This window comes from Acinonyx jubatus, chromosome B2, assembly GCF_027475565.1.
Source record: "Acinonyx jubatus isolate Ajub_Pintada_27869175 chromosome B2, VMU_Ajub_asm_v1.0, whole genome shotgun sequence".
In the NCBI taxonomy this organism is placed as follows: domain Eukaryota; kingdom Metazoa; phylum Chordata; class Mammalia; order Carnivora; family Felidae; genus Acinonyx; species Acinonyx jubatus.
Window position 1 is genome coordinate 107030238 of NC_069385.1, and position 15046 is coordinate 107045283.

The 15046-nt window shown below is 40.0% G+C and overlaps 2 protein-coding genes across 10 annotated transcripts in view; one reads left to right on the forward strand and one right to left on the reverse strand.

Moving 5' to 3' along the window:
• Window positions 1-15046, reverse strand: part of RUNX2 (RUNX family transcription factor 2) — a 325283-nt gene that overhangs the window by 261480 nt on the left and 48757 nt on the right. The window lies entirely within an intron of this gene.
• SUPT3H (SPT3 homolog, SAGA and STAGA complex component) overlaps window positions 8499-15046 on the forward strand; it is a 530133-nt gene continuing 523585 nt past the window's right edge. Inside the window, exon 1 of the mRNA XM_027057634.2 lies at window positions 8499-8768. The gene's annotated coding sequence lies outside the window, so the exon portion shown is untranslated. The remainder of the gene's footprint in view (window positions 8769-15046) is intronic.

Sequence of the window (15046 nt, forward strand, 5' to 3'; positions counted from 1 at the left end):
TTCCAGAATTTTTTAAACTCGTAAGGATATTGTTCTGAATAAATATATTTTACTGTAATATGGAAAATGGCTAAAAAAAATTACTAGAATGTGGCCGAACAGCATAATATCATTTGTTTACTTATTGGGGGAAGCCGCAAGTTCTATAGAAATTGTTTAGGGGCGCTTGGGTGGCTCAGTTGGTTAAGCGTCTGACTTCAGCTCAGGTCATGATCTCATGGTTCTTGGGTTTAAGCCCCACGTCTGGCCCTGTGCTGACAGCTCAGAGCCTGAAGTTGGCTTCAGATTCTGTATCTCCCTCTTTCTCTGCTCCTCCCCTGCTAGTGCTCTGTCTCTCTCTCTCAAAGATGAATAAATGTTAAAAAAAAAAAAAAAGTTGTTAAAGGGAAACTCAAAACCACCTGGAGGGGATTACCTGGAGAGCTTGTTAAAACAGATTGATGTGGAACTCCACCTCCAGTTTCCAATTCTGTGGGTGGGTACGGAGTGGGGTCCACATTTGCATTTCTAACAAGATGTAAATGCTGCAACCACGCTTTGAGGACCACTGCTCTCTATACCTTGGGCTGCCTTCAACTTAACAAGCCCTTGGTTATTTCTCTCCTATTCCCCACAGTGGCTCAATAAAACTTTATCACCTCACACCTATTTTACAGTATGATCCCCGCTTCTTCAGCATCCCCACTTTCCTACATTATAGGGTAAATTTGGGTCACTGGGTGTGAACCGCTTCAGGTTCTTACTCCTTTCTTCCAGTCTATCCCTCTTCCATTTTAAGGTCCATTTCCTGGACTGTTGATCAAAAAGCTTCCAGTCTCTTCCAGGATCTATCTAATTCCATCTTTGCTTCCTAGAGATTTTGTAATCAGCCCTCTTCTATCTCGAGTGTTCAAACGTTTCCTCTTTATGAGTTTCTTCTCCAAAGCTTGTAAACAAGTTCAAGCCCTTGATCTTGAAAATGTGTCCTGTGACCCTAAATATTTCTCTAGCCAAGCTCTTTCTTCTACACAGGACATGCTCTTGGGAAGAGTAACACACTTGATTTCTCAACTTCCTGATTTATTCTCCTCAAGTCATTACAACCAGGTTTCTAATCCTACCACTGTATTGATGCTTCTGTACCCAAGGTCACTTTGAGCTGGCTATGCACTGTTGACACCAAATCTCCTTAAAATTTTTTAAAAATGTTTTTATTTATTTTTGAGAAAGTCAGACAGAGTGTGAGCAGGAGAGGGGCAGAGAGCGGGGGGGGGGGGGGGGGGACACAGAATCCGAAGCAATATCCAGGCCCTGAGCTGTCAGCACAGAGCCCGATGCAGGGCTCAAACCCACAAACCACAAGATCATGACCTGAGCCGAAGTTGCAGGCTTAACCGACTGAGCCACCCAGGCACCCACCGATTCTCATTTTAGTGCCATTCATCTCTCTTTGAAGCTCTTCGCTCTCTTGGTTTCTGTGACACTATTGCCTCCTCAGTTTTCTTTGTAGATTCTTACTCTCCCTTTTCCATTGAATGTGGGTGTCTAGAATCCAATCTTTGACTCATTTTGTTCTATGCATGCTCTCTCGGGCATTTCATTGCGTTCCTCGGCTTCAGTTCTGTTCACACAGATTCTTCTGAGAATGTTCTTAGGTCAAATCTAGGAACAGGGCTAAATTTTTTTACACTTAAAATTAAATTAAATTAAATTAAATTTAGTTTAAATTAATTACATCTAATCGATGTATATGGAATGCTGTATGCTGTGTGCTGCTGGTTCCCAAACCTAAATGGCTATTTACTTTCTTGAGCTGCAGACTTTAGCTTCTATCTCTACCCTTGCGTCTGAATAGTCTAGTTGGCTCTTGGTGGTAGCCATCTGAAATTTTATATGGTCACCTTAAACTCAAAATGTTCAACCTGCCACTCAGCAAGTTGAGAAACCTTATAATTGTCCTCGAATTCTTTCTCTTTGCCTTATTTCCATCCTCATATCTTACCAGTAACTAAGTCTTATAAATTCTATTAATATTAATATAAATTAATATTCTCCTTCCTGTCATCTTCTATCTCCTGTCCCCACACAGAGCTTTGTGAAAATGCTTTTGGGTGAGGGGCGCCTGGCTGGCTCAGTCGGAGGAGCATGTGAGTCTTGATCTCGGGGTTGTGAGTTCGAGCCCCAGGTTGGGTGTAGAGATTACGTAAAAATAAAATCTTAAATAAAACAATGCTTTTAGGTAAAATTTAGGAAGAAGGTTAAGTTCTACATCTGAGTGGATGTTTGTGAAATAAGGACAGTTGGAAACTTATCCACAAAATTTATCTAATAAGCACAAGTGGGAGTTCAGATGGGACCTTGGGAATGCTAGCTTCCCAGAAATACAAAGAGACTCGGAGTTGATTACTGGGCTTGCAAATGAGGTAGAATCATCACTCAAGCCAGTTTTAACCAATAGGTTAAAAGTGGGGGAGATGTCAGCTAATATTGGTACCACATATTACCACGGTGAGTTTGCTTTTATTTACATAACTTTGTCCCTTCCAAATTTATCAGTAAGAAGTCATTTTGAGGTCAGAAATTCTGTGTTACTTCTCATTATATCCCCAAGACCTAACAATGACTGGTATACTTAAGGGTCCTTAAAAAATATTTATTAAGAGAATAATTGTCATACTGACATATATTTATTGATTCATGACAAATAAAACATTAATACTTGAGATAGGATCTCGTGTTTAGTTTATTCCCATGTCTAGCACATCACAAATACAAACATCATGAAAATTACTCGACAGCTCATTAAAAACTGGAAAACAATAATAACTATAAATTACCGAACATTTTCATTATGTCAGGAACTTTTCATTTAAATCCTGATAACAACCCTACCACATAGATGTCCTTATTCCTATTTTACAGTGAAAGATGCTTATTTTCTGAGAAATTGAATAATTTGTCCAGGGCATCATGGCTTATAAGCAACAACAAAGCCCATATTTTTTTGTGCTGTACCCGACTGAGTGAACGAAGCTGTTGTAAGTATATTCTAGAAAGAGGGACGCCTGGGTGGCTCAGTCAGTTAAGCATCCAACTCCTAATTTTGGCTCAGGTCATGATCTCACAGTATGTGAGTTTGAGCCCTGCTTGGGATTTTCTCTCTCCCTGTCTCTCTGCCTGTCCCTCTCTCTCTCTCAAAATAAATAAATAAAATAAACTTTAAAAAACCTTTAAAAAATACATTCTAGAAAGAGAAAATACAGCTTATGCTGTATCTATAAAAAACTAAAACTAAAACTAAAACAACTTAATCAAATCTGCTGGTATAGTTCCCCAATCACTAACAATTGATCTGAGCATTCCTTAGTCAGAATAGGTTTACTGCATCGGGCTTCAGAGTGTGAACTAGGGACAGCAGGTTGCATTAGCCATACTGTGGTATATTTCACTCATGGCACTGATTAACTTTCGGCCCTGTTGCCACGCATGATAGAAAAAGAAATGTATATGTGTAATACAAAATGGAGGCAGTTATTCAAATAATTCACTGAAATAGATCCAGTTTTACATCTAAATATTGCAACGAAAATACTTTGAGGAAACGGATGTTCTGTGTATTTGTGTCAACTGAATTCTCCACCTTGATGTCAGGCATTGATAGAACAACAACAAAAGAAAGGTTTGTTGTTGTTTTAACAAGGGGATGTTGAGATTTCTTCACATCTTCTTAAAACAAAAGATATTCTTTGACGAGCGTTATTATACAGGACTAGATGGACCTCTATTCTGTGAGCAGGATTGGAAATTAACTAAATAATTATTAAAGAAGGTAACAAATGCAAACTTTCCTATATTTCCATAAGAAGTTAGTTATGAAGGCAAAACAACTGATAATGCAAACATTGTACTTCATTACTTATGCCTAAAATTGCATTCTTGATCTCTTATCCCTACCCAACATCTCCATCCCCACTCTTGCCCATCACAGTTACTGGCAAATTCATTTTTCCAGTTTCCCAGGACACTTCAGTCATCCTTTATTTCTCTTTCCCTAGAACCCCAAATCGAATCTGTCAGTAAATCATATTGATTTTGAAAAAATATCCAGAATTTAACCCCGTCTTATGGAGTCTACCGTAGTAACCCTAGTGCAAGCTACCATCACCTCTTACCTGGGTTACTACAATAAGACCTGTACTCTACAGACTATTTTTAACCCAGAAGTCAAAGTAATTATTATTATTATTGTTTTAAAATTTACTTATTTTGAGAGAGGGAGAGAGGGAGAGAAAGGGAGAGGGGAGAGAGAGAGAGAGAGAGAGAGAGAGAGAGAATCCTAAGCAGGCTCCACACTGCCAGCGTAGAGTCCGATGTGGGGTTTGAACTTGCGAACCATGAGATCATGACCTGAGCTGAAACCAAGCTTCGGAAGCTCACCTACTGAGCCACCCATGTGCCCTCAGAGTAATTACTTTAAAGCCTAAACCACATCATGTCAATCCTCTGCTAACAGCCTCCCTGTCCAGGCACACAGGCCTTCTACCATCTGGCTTCATGGCGCCTCTGTGACCTCCCTTTTTTTTTTTTTTAATGGGTCATTGTTTTTCAGCTAACAATGGGTCGTTACCCATTCCTGCAACTTACCAGGCTTGTTCCCACTTGGGTTGTTCTCCCTGGAGTGCTCTTTCTTTAGATGTCTGTAGCGATCTCCTTCACCTTCATCAAGTCATTGTTCAAATAGCACTTTCTCAGTGAGGCCTACCCTGCTTGCCCAATTTAAAAATTGACAATTCTCTCATTCCTCCTGTTCTTTGTCTCATTCCTCCTGTGCTTTGTCTCATTCCTTATCCCTTCCCTGTTGTATAAAAAATTTCCCCCTGTTCAGGGACACTCATGGCTTTCTAACATATTATATCATTTAGGCGTTTATTTAGTTTATTGTCCAACTACTCCTCCTACGTTTGATGATGGCATAAATTTTTGTCTGTTTTGTTCACTGCTGCGTCTACAGCTCCTAGAATAATGTCAGGCACGTGGTAGGCCTACAATAATAATTTGTTGAATGAATGAACTAATTAGCACCCATTACTTACACTCAGTGAACAGACCTTATCTTCAAGGGGAGAAATGTAGAAGTTGTTTGCTTCTAGAACAAGAGGATTACATATTGAATTCAACGGGAATGAAAGCAACTCAGTTTCCATGTGTCTAGGGAGCTCAGGGGCTCTGTGAAACCCTGATATTATAGGATTCCTTTTTCCATTCTAGTCTCAAAACGTGATCATTAGCCAAAGACTAATTTTAAAAGATCCTGGAGTGTTAAATCTGCACTGAGAGGTTCCTAAGAGGATGTATCATGATTATAGTTCTACAAGCTGCTCAGTACTGTAATTCTTAACATTCCTTCTCTCATCACTGTATTGCTCTTCCTAATTTGAAATCTATGAATGTAATTGGAAGGCATGGGAAGCCAATTTAATTACACCCCAAAGAATTATGCGATGCACCACCCCTCCTGTATTTCAACAGATTCGATTAATGTATATTTTTCATGTTGGTCTTTCTTTTGCAGTGCATAATATCAGTCCTACAGCAAGAGCCTTGAATAGTCTGTATTTTTTGTAGCACAAATATATTGATTGAATGCTGAAATTATCTTGTACCACTTTAATATCCATCCTTTGGTCATTCCTGTTTTGAAGGAGCATAGAATTTTAGGTCTGCAAGGTTTTAGTTCATTTGGTTTGATCACCTTATTTTACAGACATGGAAACAGAGGTCCAACAATGTTAAGTGACGTGCCCAAGTACCACAGAGCTGGTTGGAACAACTTGTTCTGAAAGTAAAGCAAGCTGCAATTGAAAAAATAGTTCTTAAAACGTTAATTGAATACAGCAACAATTGTAATATGCAGTTCTAAACAATATGCAGCTCTAACCAGTTGCTTTCCATGGTGACTATATAAGCATTAGAAATCTGGGGTGCCTGGGTGGCTCAGTTGGTTAAGTGACCGACTCTTGGTTTTGGCTCAGGTCACGATCTCACAGTTTCGTGAGTTCAATCCCCGTGTCGGGCTCTGAGCTACAGCGTGGAGCCTGCTTGGGATTCTCTCTCTCTCCTTTTCTCTCTGCCCCTCCCCAACTCACGCTGTCTCTTAGATTAGAAATCTAAGGCAGAGACAGCAAAGAATAAAATAATTTGTAGATAAGAAGAGGTTCTACAAGCATCCTAATAAATAAAATCATGGATCACAAAAGAGTAAGAATTTTGCAGGTCACCTGATGTGAACTAGCCTGATCACAACCACATGAGAAGATACCAGGTCATCACAGAGATGTTTCCAAATAGCTTCTGGTATTTGGAGAATTGGGGCTTGTTTTATTGCTTAACGCAATCAGTTTTAGGATGCCAAGAGGCATTTTTTTATCTACACTTTCTTTTTGCACTAGTGACTCTATATGAGGGTATTATGCCAGAGGAATGTGAACGTCTATGGTCACAACGCTTCATTTTCCTTGAACGGCTCTGTTTAAGGGACAGAGACATTATTGTGGTGTGATGCATTCAGTTGGTCTCCCGGTGCTTTCTCCACATGCTTTGGAAATCATGTATTTTTCTGAGAGGTGGTGGTTACGAATGTCTTAATTTCAGCAACAGCTTCATTGTTTTAGCTTTGTTATAATTAAGATACCCTAGTAGTGTTGATTGTTTAGGAGACTCTATATTCATCTAATGGAAGATACTTTGACCCTTTGTGTACAGCTGCGTTCTCAAAGGACAAACAAAATTATGGCTAAATCAAATTTTAAAAATGAATTTTAATAGATTCCAGGAGGTAGGAACACTAGGATAACTCATGTGACTTCAAAGCTAAGATCTCTGCCAACAGCACAATTCACAATTTCCTAAGAGTGAATTTTTGAGTTCCCTTTACTAGTGCCTGGTTTAATTCAGTTTCCGTTCTCCATGGCTCACTTTCAGTAACTCCTGTTGTGCGTGATTATATGTAGATTAGACACCAGTAGCCTGAGAGTAAGATCTGTGTTCTATTCTGAAAAGCTAGGTCAAATCTGGCCTCCACGTGATGCAGGTAAAACGCCCATGCAAGTATTATGGCAACATTTACTGAATGTAATTTTAATTGAAACGATCTGCTTTGGGTTATATTTCCTTAGATGTAATATCAATTTTTCTCTTAACTTTCTCCTAATTATTTTCTTGGTAATGTACCTGAAAGGGCTTTTCAACTACTGTGTATATCGGTTTTCCTTTGTAAGAAATTATGAAATTGTTACTTTCTCTTCCTTATGTTCTACACGTTGCCCAATATTGCATTGAGCCCTGATTTACACATTATGGTGAGTCTTTATATTCTAAATGTATTATTTTAGAACTTTAAGTATTTGGCAAATAGTGAAGTATTGGGGAGATTAAAGAGAACTAAACACACAAGAGTCAAGTATGATCCAGAGGAAACAGTCAAAGAAGTTGCTCTTGTAAAGAATGTAAGCAAGTAGAAAGCAAAGCTTATTTCAGAACACAAATATCCATAGGAAAATAACAAGCAGTAAACGCTTTAAAAGACCCGACTGAAGGTTGATAGTTGAATCTCTATGAAATACTTTATATTCGACGTCATAGGAGTGGACGTAAGCATGGGTAATTGTTTTCTTCCCTTAACAACTGAAAAGAATGTTAAAAACATAAATAACAAGACTTCATACACAGTGAAAGCAATTGAAGTAACTGACGATTGTATTATAGAACTATAGGTATATCACGGAAATTGAGAGCACGACGTGCAGTTTAATAGTGGGGGTGCAAGATTTAAAAATGAGGAACAGGCCAAAATCCTAAAGAAAAAATAGGATCATCCTCCTCCCCCCCCCATCCTTGAAATGGAAAAAGATTTCAATTATAAAAACGTGGTCGTTAAATGCCTGAACTTGTTACAATGAGTCTGGCGGTGGGAGTGAGGGGTATTCATTGCGGATCATCATCTCCCACCGCCTCTCCTAAGACTGTGGTGTGCATGAGCCTGCGGAAGAGCTGGTGTCCCACTGTCCAGAAAGGGTTCCATATCCACACCCCGGCACTGCGGCCCCTTGGGGGAGCAGGCCTTTTTGATCTCTCCGCTTCTCCTCCCCATTTTAAAAGCACAATCCGGTTAAGATCCCGGTTCACCCCAATTCCTGGACAGAACCTTACACGGGCCAATCTCTGCTCTAAAGTTGAAAACAAACTTCCAGTATCGGTCACCCAAGCCCTCGAAAATCCTAGCCCTCTCGGTTCGACTCTTAAAGAACGGCCTGGCCCTTGAACACCTTTCGGGTCTCAGCACGACTCCACTCCCCTCCCAGCAGGAACCGCTTTGAGGTCCGCCGCTCGGACCACGGTGGCCCGCAGCGGGGAAAGTGGCTGCGGTACACTCCACTACGCCCCGCCCCCGGCGAGCGTGGCGGAAGTTGCTTGCTCGGAAAAGGAGACCACGGCCACCTGGTGGAGCGCGCATGCGCCAGAGCCCGCGCAGCTAGTGGTAGGGGCGTCTGCAGCGCTCCCTCCTCCGTCTCCGCAGCCCCCGCCCCACGGATAGTCGGGCTCACGCCATCTTGTGCCCCCCCACCCCTGCCCCAGCCGAGCCACCTTCTCCCTTTCTACACTCTCAGCCCTCCACCCCGCCCCTTTCCAAGCGTGCCCCGGGCCGCCGCCGCCGCCGAAACCGCACCATCTCTCCCCACATTCTCCACGCGGGACGCGCAGCCGTGCCTACAAGTGTTCTTAAAGCGGAGGTTGTAGGGGGTGCGGGGGGCGGTGCGGGGCGGGCGGGGAGGGATCTGCGAACCGGGATGGACGGCGCGCGGCGAGCCCCGCGTCCGTGGGCCCGGCCCCGTCCTGACCCCTGCCCCGGGGCGGCCGCGGGGGAGGAATTGGCGTTTGTACTCTAGGGCTGAAGGGAGGACGGTAGCGCGAGGCGCCGGCCGGGCTCAGCACCCGGTTCTCCCGCCGAGCGTGGAGCTGGCTCTTGACTCCTCCCCGTCGGCGGGTGGGCGTGGGGCGAGGGGAGCTGGGCAGGCGAGCTGGAGCTGGCGTGGCTGGGGCGTGTTAAGGAGCACCTTCCGCGCCTCATCTGGGTAGTGTTTTGCGGGGAGGAACCCTTAGAGAAGGAAAGTGCTTTATGCCCGGGGCGGAAGAAGAGTTAAGTAGCGTTAGTAGAAGCCTAGCATCCAGGAAAAGGGAAAGATCGACTCTGTTTTCTGTGGGCTGAGCCCACATCTGTGACCCCTGCGGAAATTATCGAGCCTGCGTTTGCCGGGTGTTCCGGTCTGTAAATGGGGGTGGTAGTAGCCTAGCCCAGAATTGCCCCGATTATGTGAGGTAATACACTGATTAGGCACTGATCAAATTACATGTTAACGGTAATTAATTTTAGTTTTCATGTTTTAAGAAATTCAAAATGACTGTGACCCTGTTTTCTAAATTAAAAGTCAAGACACTTGAAGGTCTGGTAAGAGTAGATTCATAGGAAGAGTGGAATGAAGTATCTGACAGAGAGGATACTAACATGTGTTACTAACGTGTTGTTAATGTGCACGGGGGTGAATTAGCATAACTCCATGAGGTTAATACAAACTTTAAACTGTTTACTTTGAAAGAAATTAGTATGTATCAATAGAGGAGGAAAAGACAGGGTCTTAGTATATGTTAGGAGTCAGAATTTTGAAAACGGAAGTGCGTTAGCTGTGCACAGATTTACTTGACGACCAAATTGAGGATGGACCTCTTGGAATTTCTGGTGGACGTTTCAAAGAGACTGGATTTGACTGAACATGAGGATCAATTTTTTTTGATGGTACTTTGCAAAAAGAGAATGCACCTCATTGCACTTAATTCATTATTGCAAGTTTCTTAATCTCTGGGAGTATTCAAGCAAAGATCTAGAGCAGCCTAGGTCCATAGAAGCACTGTCCAATATTGTAGAACTTTCTGCCATGATGGAAATATTCCGTAATCTGTGCTGTACTAATGTGGTATCCACTAGCATCAAGTGGCTCTTGAGCACTTGAAATGTGGCTTGTGCACTGAAGAACTTAAATTATATTTTAATTAATTTAAATATAAATAACCAAAAGTGGCTAGTTCACTGCCTTTTGGGCAGCTTAAGCCTAGAATCTAGACTTTGAGACGCGTTTCACTTCTTGATTTGATTGAATTTTAAGTCGAAGCCAATTCTTGGAACATTTATTGCCTTAGGGAATCATAATTATATTCAAATAATGCCTTTTGCTCAAATACTATAGTTCAAAGCCTGGGTCTGTTAGTACTTATTTACAGCTTGACAAATTAAAGCAAATTGTTCTTTTGACTCCTTGGGTTGTACAGCCAATGCCAGATTCATCTGGAAAGCCATAACAATACTAGCTGGCACTTCCTTTAATCATTATTGTACTGTATTGTGACCATGGGGTTCCACTATCTTTTATCACTTCGGTTAAGTTTCAGTGAAAACGTTTCTACTTTTTTATTCCTAAAGTTGTTTTCCATTTGAAAGATAGTGCTTTTTTTTTTGTTTTGTTGTTTTGTTTCGTAACTTTTTGTATAATAAAGCAAGTTGATAATTTATACTAATAACCTTTGAGCATTGGGCCATTTTAGAAATAGTTTTGTGGTTATCAATATTCAAAACTTTTGAAGAGATAAGTCTGGAATTCGGTGATATTGATGAGATTCCTTTCTTTGAGATATGTAGATTTTTTTTCTTTTTTAAGCACATTATTTTAGTGTGAGAATAAAACTTAAAAAAAAAAACTTTATTTTAGGTAGCACCCTTAACTCTGGCCTAGTGCCCTTGATCTCAAGGCTGAAGATAATCGTTAGATGTAGGCCAAAAACTTAAAGCTCATGAAATATGCATTTGAATAGCCCATAACATACAAATCAAAATGGGTTGCTCTTATATAGGGTGATTGTAAACTCCAACTTTTCTGGGACAGTCATTGTTTAGAGCCTCTTTATCCTAATAGAGCCCCTTTCATATAAAAAATGTCCCAGTTGGTATCACATAATAATACGGCCACCCTACTTTTAGTCTTATTACTTGTTGAAGTTTGTAATATGTAATTTTTAGGGGGATTAATTATATTGCAGTCTCACAAATGTACTAAAGTATTGAGAGAATTATTGGTTGTGTGCTTAAATAATAGATGAGATATCTGGAATAAGGCCAGCAAGTGACCTGTTCATTTAAACATTTTTGCTTTTCTCCCTATACTGGATGGAAATCTTGGACAGTTTGATTTTTGCTTTTCTCTACATAAGTGATGTTTTCGTGTTTTTGCTTTTCCCTACATAAATGATCTTTTGGTGTAGAAAGCTGTAAAGAAATTTAGGCTAAGTCAGTCAAATCAGAAGATTGAGTAATCTTGTTGAAAATAATACCCATTTTATTTTATGGTTAAGTTGAATAGTGAAGTCAGCCAGAAATCTGTCTGTTATTATTTAGGATGTCCAGGAAGGATTTTGCTTATTGTTCTATAATAAAGAAAAATAATGTAGCCAAATGCCTTATTGTGTTAATTTAACTTATACTGTGGTAGGTAAAATATTTTATTGAGAGTCAAACACACTTGGTTTGAGTTCTCACTCTGCTGAGGATTAAATGAGATAATCCATGTGATGTGTTGGGTGCAGTGTTGGGTACAGCAAAGCATATAAGTCAGTGCCCAATAAATATTAGCTGTTTTAGCCTTAAGTTTATTGAATAACATATCTGGAAGAGATGTTGATGTTCTGGGATGCATTGTGGATAGGTGCAAAGAGTACTTGAGACTAATTCTGCAAACCTAGGTTTCGCCCTTTTCTACCATATTCTTTCTTTGTGACTCCAGTGAAGGTGTTTAACTTCTCTGAGCCTCAATTTCCTCATCTGTAAAATGGAATTTGCATTTCACCTCATTCCAGCCTTTCCACAGGATTGTTGAATACCATAGAGGAGAATTACATAGATTGTCTTTACAAAGACATTTTATTTTAATTGGTTTTGTCTCAGCTTTTCCACCTACTACCTCTAGTAAAGACTAATCTTAAATCTGCAAAAGTTGTTGTAAATTTTATTTGTAAAACAGCATAGAGTATAATAGGCTCTACCCGAGGTTGCTCTCTTTAACAATACTATAACTCTTGGTAATGGCGCTTTACTGATCTGGTTGGAATATATTTTCTACGCTAAACAACTGCATACTACTGCTAAGGGAGGTCCACCATTTTCATGGGCATTTGATGTGTTCCATCTCCTGTGCTAAATGCTGTATCTCATTTATTTATCCAGACATGTCATTCCCCCTTACTAGGTGATACTGATGAGGTGCTCACTTGCTGGAATGGGTCTGTTGGTTTTTTTTTGCATTGTATTACTGCCTCTGATAGTATCTGGCTGATAGTGAATGGATATTGAAGGCTGAATAAGGTAATGAGTACGAAGATGGCATGCTGCCTGGCATATGGTATGTAGTAGTTGCTGAAAAAAAAAATAGTGTGTTCATTGAATTCGTAGGGCATACATTGGGATAATTTATGTGAGTGCACTTTATAAATGCAAAATATTATATGAATATAAATGACACAGTTTAGCCGTTTACTGCGAAACTGTGAGTCGGCATAGGTAGATATTTCACAACAAAGTTCACTATGACAAACACATTGTGGAGGTCTTGTGAGTTAATTAGGATCAACTTTTATTTGTATGTTCCTTGTGGGATAGTAGAAAGAACTCTGGACGGGAGTCAGGGGAACTCAGTTTTAGTCCCAGCTGTATCACTAAATAGTGATGTGTCCTTGGGCAGTTCAAGAAACCCCTCTGGACTTCAGTTTCCTCACCTGAAAAATGAGGGATTTGGATGAAATTAGTTTTTTTCAAACTGTAGTTCTGAACCTCAGATGTCTTTGGTCCCCCTCCCGCCAACTGGTGTAGTTGTAGTTTTGTCTAATTGTTTATCCACCTGCCTAAGATTGACTTTTAAGCACAGAATTCTTGAACTTTTAAAGTTAGCAAGTCTCTAAGACAACTTAATGACAAGTCCCCTGACTACTTACTATGTGTACAACTTTTCAGTAATTTCACATTAGTTTAGCGTGTTAAAGGAGATGGGCATCGTTTACAAATGAAAAAAACCTAAGGCACTAGAATTGGAGAAGGTTAATGAATTTTTGTTAAAAAATGTATGGGCATGGATGGAATATTTCTGGTTGTGCGTCAGCTACTCTGGATCAAAGCCTGATTTTTGTTAGATTTGTGACGTTTCCCCAGTTTTTACTCTTTGCTTCCTCATTGGTAGTGGGGATGATACTTGCCTTGGAGGGTAATTGTGAAAAAATGTTAGGTAGTACAGGTGAAAGACCCTTTATAAACTCTGAAATGCGTATACAAATTCATCAATTTTTTTTACATGCCTACAGTAAATCTCTAATTCCCTTTTCTTTTAAAAACTGTGTTTTTAACCACATCAGATAGTTTATTGACTTGTTTATATTTAAAATAGACTCCTCATAAGGTTAAATATTTCTAGAACGTGAATCTAGAGTGGGAGAGCATCCTGATGTTTAAGAGAGACCTTTCTTGACATTCTTGTCAATTACACTTACTATTGACAATATAGTTGACTAAAAATTTTTGCCCTTGTCTGAAAAGTTAACTATTAAGTCACTCAAGTATATGATACTTTATGTAAAAACAACAGTGTTTTAATATGGGAAAAGTAAGCTTGCCATTTTGTCAGGGGTTGAATGTTAGGTATTTTAGGATGATCTGACGGGCACATTGGCAGTGCACTTTAAGAACCGTATTTCCAAAGAATAAAGATTTTTTTTTTTTTTTGAAACTCAGTATTTCCCTAAGAGAGTACTGGATGTGAAAGCACTTGAAATAGAAACCTGCATTAATACGAAACTAAAGAAGAAAAACATAATAATACAGCTTCACAGGTCTCTGAGCAGTCTGACTGTGCTCCTAAAAAAAAGTAACTGCTCATGTAGCCAACTAGGATATGTAAATGGACAGTTTATATCTGCCTATCAGGAATTTTCGTGGTTCACAGATGTTTTGATATTCTTTTCAATTCAAATAGATTTTTTGAATACCCGTTATGTGGTAGCCACTGTCTTCTTTACAACACTCCTCTGAGACCGGCAGAAATTATTCTTCACAGGTGGAGAAGTTGAACTTGAGAGATGATTGGTCCTTATTATCAGAACCTACAGTATTGAGTAATTACCCTTAGCAGAACCCCGTGACCATGAATTATATCAGTTTTCTGTCTTACAACATCTGTCACACAACTTCTGCAGGATTTCATCTCCCCTTGAATGTCTGATAGTTGTCTCAGACTTACTATGGCATAAACTGAACTCCTGGTTTCTTTGTTTTTCCTTTTTCAGTTTTCCTGATCTCAGTAAATGGCACACCATCCAACCAGTTGCTCAGGCCCCAAGCTTCGGAGTAAACTTCAGAGTCCTCCTTGACTGTTCTTTCATACTCCATGTCTAATCCATCGGCAATAAGCTCTGTCTTCAAAATATATTCCAGAAGGCTGACCACTTCTCACCATCTCCTTGTACCACTAATTCAGGCCACCGTCCTCTTTTGCCTATACAACTTCAATAACTTTCTGACTGGTCTTCTCACTTGTACCTTTGCTTCTTTGCAGTATAACGTCATGGCAGTTATCTTTTTAAAACCTAAAACATTTCAAGTCACTTCCCTTTTCACAGTTCTGTATTAGCTTCACATTATATTCAACTAAAATTTAACCTCCATGGCCTAGAGGGCTTTATATCACCTGGCCACTTGCTAACTGTCAGGCCTTATTTTCTACTGCATATCCCCTCTGTTCCCTTCCCTTGAGCCACACTGGCTTCAAGATCTTGGTACTTTGCTGTTCTTTTTGCCTGGAAGTTCTCCAGAACTCCATCCCGGGCTTTGTTCAGATCTTATATTAAATGTCACCTCCTGGTTGAAAACAGCTTGTTTAATTTGTTTTCATAGCCTTTGTCATGACTTGACATTATATTTATA